Genomic DNA, 6,580 nt, shown 5'->3' on the forward strand with positions numbered 1-6,580 from the left:
CTGTTTTAAACCCTTGGAATAAAAGTTAATCTATTAAAAGCTCAGCATTGTTCTAACTATGGCCGTATTGTGTTGTTATTCTTATATATTTCTTTATTAGCATGTTAATAAACAAAAATGATATCACAGTTTCAGCCTCGGAATGAAAGAGGATATAGTCGTTTTCATTGTTGTTGGTGGTGAGGATTAAGATACTTGCTGAACTTATTAAACGTTTAATTCACTTCGAATTCTGTATTTTATATAATCATAAATCCCACATAAGGTTAGAACAAAAAAAAATCCCTTAAAAAGAACCAAAATCCGATACGGAAGATTTGATATCCTGTAGTGCAAACGTAATAATTATTTAGTTATGCCAATATTAAAACATCATACAGTTCTAGTGGCCAAAAGTGATGGACCTCTTCACCTTTAATTCAATAAATTGTATGTAGAGTTAATTTGCAAAAACATGTTTTTATTGTGAGCTATTATTATTTTATCAAAACAACTCTACTGAGCAGCTATTGAACCCAGACCCATTGAGAGAGAGTTCTGCCAATGGAAGTCCAAAACGCTGGAGCCTTCAGATAGTTCCAAGAAGTTATGCTTACTCTTTAAATGCTTTATTTCTTTCATTTTTTTATTCATTAAATGGTTTTCTTCATTAAATTGGTTAAAACCTCAGTTGGTATGTTTAGTCGCAGCTCCAGGGGTTACTAGTAACTTCTGGAAACTATTGAGAGCCTGTGTCACGTGATTCATGGAGCCTTCAGATAGTACCCGGAAGTTATTTCTTAAATTTGATCACTTCCAGGAACTATTGACACTAACAGTCTTTACTGCTAAATTCTAAATGGAATACAGAAGAATACTCATTAAAGCTTCAAAACACATTTATTTCTTTTTTTTGTTCTTAAGATTAACATTAGCGACATGAGTCACATAAGGTGACCACAACCCAGCAAACCAAATGTGGGACAGGTTATCCTCTTGTGGGGGACAATGTGGTACACCATTAAAAGGTAGTGCGAAACTCTGATATATTAACGGAATGAAAATATTTTTTTATAATCTTTTAGCTTATAAAAAAATTGATATTTAGTCTATTCCAACTACAACATTATTAAGGGTTATATAACATTACATTTTGAGCACAGAACAGACGTGGAGTTATCATTTTGTAAACTTTGAAGATCTTCTCAAAAAGAGAAAACTAAAGGAATAAAGAACAAAAAATTATGAAAAAGAGTTTGTCTTTCCAAATGTATAATTGTTAAATAATGCATTTAATGGATTGCACAAAAATTATATTTTAATACGCTGAACACAACCTATAGGGTAAACACGGTTTCAAAGCCACAGTTTACGATGTTTTAGTGAATTTTTATTCGGCAAGTCTTCTGATAGACGTCGCAGCCTCTTGATGACTGAAATAACTGCCGCATTCTCATACATTGGGTAAAAGTCAGGCTTCAAAAAATAGTTGCAATTGAATGAGCTCGTTGGAAACTAGTGTGCACCTGGCTGCTGCTATTGACACAGTGATGTTAAATAGTTAAATAAACAATGGCGCAAACAAGCATGTGCGTTTCGGGTTAAAGAACATGTCTCTTATTGTGACAACTAAAAACAGACTGATGAAAATGCAGGATATTTTCTCAAAATGCGATGTGCGGGACAAGGGGTGAAAATGCTGCAAGGGGTGAAAATGTTGCTAGCGCAGCCTAGAACTGTCCAGACCGCTTAGCAAAACGTGCATGCACCAAAATTGGTAGACTCATGGAACACCCTGAAGAAAGAAAAGTCTCTTGGAGCTTTAAACCCAGCAGGCAGTCCGGTATTTTTAATTAGCTGTGCAATTTGGTAATTTGATTCAATTTCCAGGTGTCATACTTACCAAACTCCTCCTAGAGATTTAATCCGATCAACTTCATATTCATGCCATTCTCGTCTTAAGGCCTTTGCGATGCTAAATTGCGAAGATCCTGACTTTTGAACAGGAAGTTGTTGTAACAAAGGAACACAATGTTCAACAGGCCCCAGACTTCACACATTTGATACAAGTCCTGGCCTGAATACAACTACAAGGGTATATTCAGATACAGTTAAAGCGCCACCTGCAGGAAAAAGGAAGTGACATGTTTTAAACATGTCTGCTCCAAACGTAACATGCCTGATAAGAGTCATGCCCCATCATCGATCTCAGACTTCAAAACCGTGCCCTCATGAAACGCTGTTTCAGATTGACCACTCTGAAACAGATCCTCTCGCAAATATGCCGAGGGGACTGGTTCTTCTCCCTGGATCTGATAGACATGTACTTCCATATCCAGACCTTTTCACAGACGATTCTTGAGATTCGCCTACGAAGGGGGTGCTTATCAATGTCTTACCGTTCGGGCTGTCCCTAGCTCTTCGCACTTTCACGGCTCTCTCCCCTTTTTAGTCTTCGACTCTACTAGAATGACAGCCAGGCTGACGCCAGAACACGCACTGGCCATTCAGAGACTTGCAACCTCTTTCGGGCTTGGGATTGCACACCCCCTCAAGGCGTTTCAGACCCCCCGATCGCTCTCACATCGCAGATGATCAAAGTGCTGTTCGTAGCCCCACTCTGAGCGAACCAGCCTTGGATCGCGGAGATAACTCAGATGCTCGTGGTAGCCACATGCCCTATTCCCCTGATACGAGACCTCCTCTCTCAGGCAGGTAACCTGAGTATACTCTTAAAAACCTTAAGTGGTTTGTCTGTTCTGCCTGTTATGCAGACTGAGGCACAGACCCAGAATCTTGCGACGTATCATTGATACTGTCTTTCCTGCAGGAGCTGTTGGAAAATGGGTCATTCCCCTTCCAAACTCAAGGTCTAAGTGTAAGCCATTTCGGCTTCCCATGTCCCTATAGCAGGACAAACGGTGGTAAAGAACAACATTGTTGTTTAATTCTTAAAGGGGTCCTTCGCTAGCCTAATTATTCCTTCTATAACAAAAGGCAAACAAATCTATGCTATTCTCCTATGTTATGTGTATTGAAAAAGAATTTGCAGTAAAACACTCTTATTCAAGCAAAGACCATGACGTGATCCTATAAAGTGCATATCTGCATAATTGGAGCTAAAGCTTTTATAGTTTTGCTATGCTAAAAAATGTTATTTAAAAATAAACCTCGTTGTCATTCATTTTAATTTAAAGAAAAGTCATGAAATTACACACAAATTCTACAAATAAATACTATTTTACAACTGTTTTCATGTTTTTGGTCAGTCCTGCCATGTTAACAGAAAACTAAACATACATTGTGTGCAAACCTTTGGTTTTGGATTACATCATTTGACTGTGGTGAAGCTGACACTGATCAAGGGAGAGTTCTTTGGTGTCAGGCCCTGTCACGGTAAATGTACGTTTCTGGTAGAATGACCAATTAATACAGTCATGATCAGGTTGCCTTTTTATTTCATTAATCACGCAGTCAGGCGGGCATAGTTTAGGGTGTGGAGAGAGTGTGTGTATCGGTTTCAAACCAAAAGAGGTAGTAATTCTTTTATGCTCAACTGTCAAAACAAAATATTCTCTGTGGGAAATGTACAATAGACATGCTGGTTTATGAATACAAGATTTGAATATGGATTTTGGTTATAACGTAGGGAATGTTCTCATTTACATCATTTACATTTGTACAATTTACAGATGGGTCTGAAGTCTGATTTAAAATGGCACACAATGCATTACTCATGTCCCAAAACTAGGTGCTAAGACCCTTCTAATTCAAATTCTTGCTGTTTTGCTTCAGTCTTTGTCCTGTTGAAATGTGTGAAATATATTTTCTGTGTTGTGATGGCTGAACAACCTGTTACAAATAAATAGTGTAATGCAGCGCCCTGCACTTAAATCCTTCTCAGCCTTGTTGTGAATGTCGGTTGTATTTGCTGAAGTGCATTTCAAGTTTATGTATTTGTCTGGAATCTGCTACTCTGGAACCTCAAGCTGTTCCAGAATTGTCCTCTTCATAGACATGTAGACCATGCATTGTGCGTTCTGGTCACTAGCCATTAGTATTTGCAGAATTCAAAAATTCTTAAGCGAGTAATGCTGCAATGGTCTACTCCAGACTCATTTGTTTAAATCTCCTGTTTTATCTTATTTCTCTTTGTAAATCATTTTGATGTTAAGCGACTCTTGTTTGTAAATCTGCTTCATGAATGAACCTCTCTTGCCCTGCCTTACCATGGTTTGCCTAATTTTAATAGGCAACCAGGGTGGTTTTATTTTACAAATCTGGAAACCCTAGACCATGTTAGTCTTGTTCAAGTTCCAGTACTTTTACTGTCATATCTATGCCTTCAGGGGGAAGAAACGAAACACAGTGTCTCTGAAGCACCATAGAGAAGAAACAAACATAAAATATAGCACATTGGAAAAGACATCTGACAATGAATAATAGTGAAATAATTATTTGTAAAATCAAAGAATCTGCATGAAAATGTAGCAAACAATGGAGTCTTTTAAGAAGTTCTACTAAAATTTGCAATACTGACTTTTTTATCTCTTAATTATTTTTCACAGGTAAAAAAAGGCAAATGGATCACAACAAATGGAAGAGATCTTTAGGAATATGCATTATCATTTTATATATGGTAGTTGTTTTGATGTGGGCATGCAGAAACTGGCATCCTGATTACACAAGTATGCCATTGTTTAATAAACAGAAAATCTCGGAGGCTTTACATTAAATTACACCCATCAAAGACTCGCATCACTTCATGGTGTCTGCATTTATTGACCACAGATTGGATGGGACCATTTGAGTCATCAGTATAATTGACAGACACAATCTTCAGCCACTTTACTGTGTTTACTGCACTTTTGAACATGACTGTAAAACAGCTGAGACTGACGTCAGGATACATAGTGACCATTTTGGCTTCCCGTTTCATGTCTCAGATGTGATTTCTAAAGGTAAACACTTGCAAAATGCAACACGCGTCCTCATCTCAACTAAAACTTCCCTGGACAATGAAAACCACCAGTATCTGCCAATACAAAATCGTGTAGTGAGTGAGACTTTCATGTTTAACTTCACAGTTTGCATCTCCAACCTTTTTGGTGACTACAACAATGTGCTGCAATATGCACAAACTATAGAAATGTACAAGCTTCTGGGGGTTCAACGAGTGGTCATCTATAACACTAGTTGTGGACCAGACCTGGAAAACCTCTTAAAGCATTATGAAAGAGAGGGATTAGTGGAGATTGTGGCCAATCGACAATTTTTTTCAACCAGTCCCTACGTTGGAACTTTAAGGAACACAAGGGTGACATTCATTATTATGGACAGTTGACAACACTCAATGAGTGCATTTACAGGCACATGTATCAATCCAAGTATGTTCTCCTGAATGATATCGATGAGATTATCGTACCTTACAAATATGCCAATTTACCATCGCTTATGAAGAACCTTCAAGCTGAGCATCCCAATGTGGGTGTGTTCCTCATTGAGAACCACATATTCCCCAAAACACAGTTTGAGGACAGTGGGCGCTTCAAGCGACCAGAATGGCGTAATATTTCTGGGATTAATATCATGGAGCACATTTATAGAGAACCTGAAAGAATGTTTTCAATCCTACAAAGATGATTGTTAACCCAAGGATGGTGGAACAAACATCGGTACATTCCTCCTTGAAAAACTTTGGAGAGACATACCACGTTCCATTTGATGTCTGTAGGATTGTACACGTTCGAGTCCCACTGCAGGGGCATCTGACCAAAGAACAGCTGGCTGTGGACAAAAAAGTGTGGGACTTTGAGCAAGAATTGGTGCCAAATGTTGACAAGGCATTGGAGGGTTCTGGTTTGTTAAGACCTTACAGCTGACATCATCGAATTGAAATGTAAAAGCATTCTTGTTTTTTTGTTGTTAAATTGTATTATGAAAAGATATATTTTGTCATGTTTTGGATGCTGATTCTCATGATAGGGTGTTGGTTTGACAGTTTATAGACTAGAGGACATCTTAAAGTCCCCCTTTGTTGAAAATCCAGTTTGTAATGTTGTTTATATGACTGTGTGGCGTTTTTAATCTGGTTTAAGATAAACCATGTACTAATTCATAATTTTTAACCATGGCTGAGTATTTTTTCCATAAAACTGCAGTTTACCAAAGACAGTTTAAAAATCCTGTTGAAACTTCCTCTTGAACTCTGTTTTTATTGATTTCTTGCAGCGGTCTACACTATTAAAAATAAAGGTGCCTCACAATGCCATAGGATAACCTTTTTGTTTATATTGTTCCTTAAAGAACCTTTAACATCCAAGGAACTTTTCTGTTTCACAAAAGGTTCTATGTGTCAAAATGGATCTTCAGATTATAAAAAGGTAAGAAAGAAATGGTTCTTAAAAGAACCTTTGACTGAATGAGTCTTTGTGGATCCAGAACTGTTTATATAGGGACTTTCAGCCTGCAGGAAAGATTTCATAGTTCCAGGACGATTTGCTAAAAAAATAAAAAAAATATCAAATTTTTTAATGGCATTCATTTGTGAAAGGCTTTCATTGCATATTTACATTGCTTTTTGTGCATTTGTTCATTGCAG

General features: G+C 37.5%; 1 pseudogene; it reads left to right on the top strand.

The window, feature by feature from the left end:
* Nucleotides 1–918: 918 nt before the first annotated feature.
* On the top strand, nucleotides 919–6,142 carry LOC130406863 (glycosyltransferase family 92 protein F13G3.3-like; annotated as a pseudogene).
* Nucleotides 6,143–6,580: the final 438 nt, after the last annotated feature.

The sequence above is a fragment of the Triplophysa dalaica genome, chromosome 18, assembly GCF_015846415.1.
Source record: "Triplophysa dalaica isolate WHDGS20190420 chromosome 18, ASM1584641v1, whole genome shotgun sequence".
Taxonomy (NCBI): Eukaryota; Metazoa; Chordata; class Actinopteri; order Cypriniformes; family Nemacheilidae; genus Triplophysa; species Triplophysa dalaica.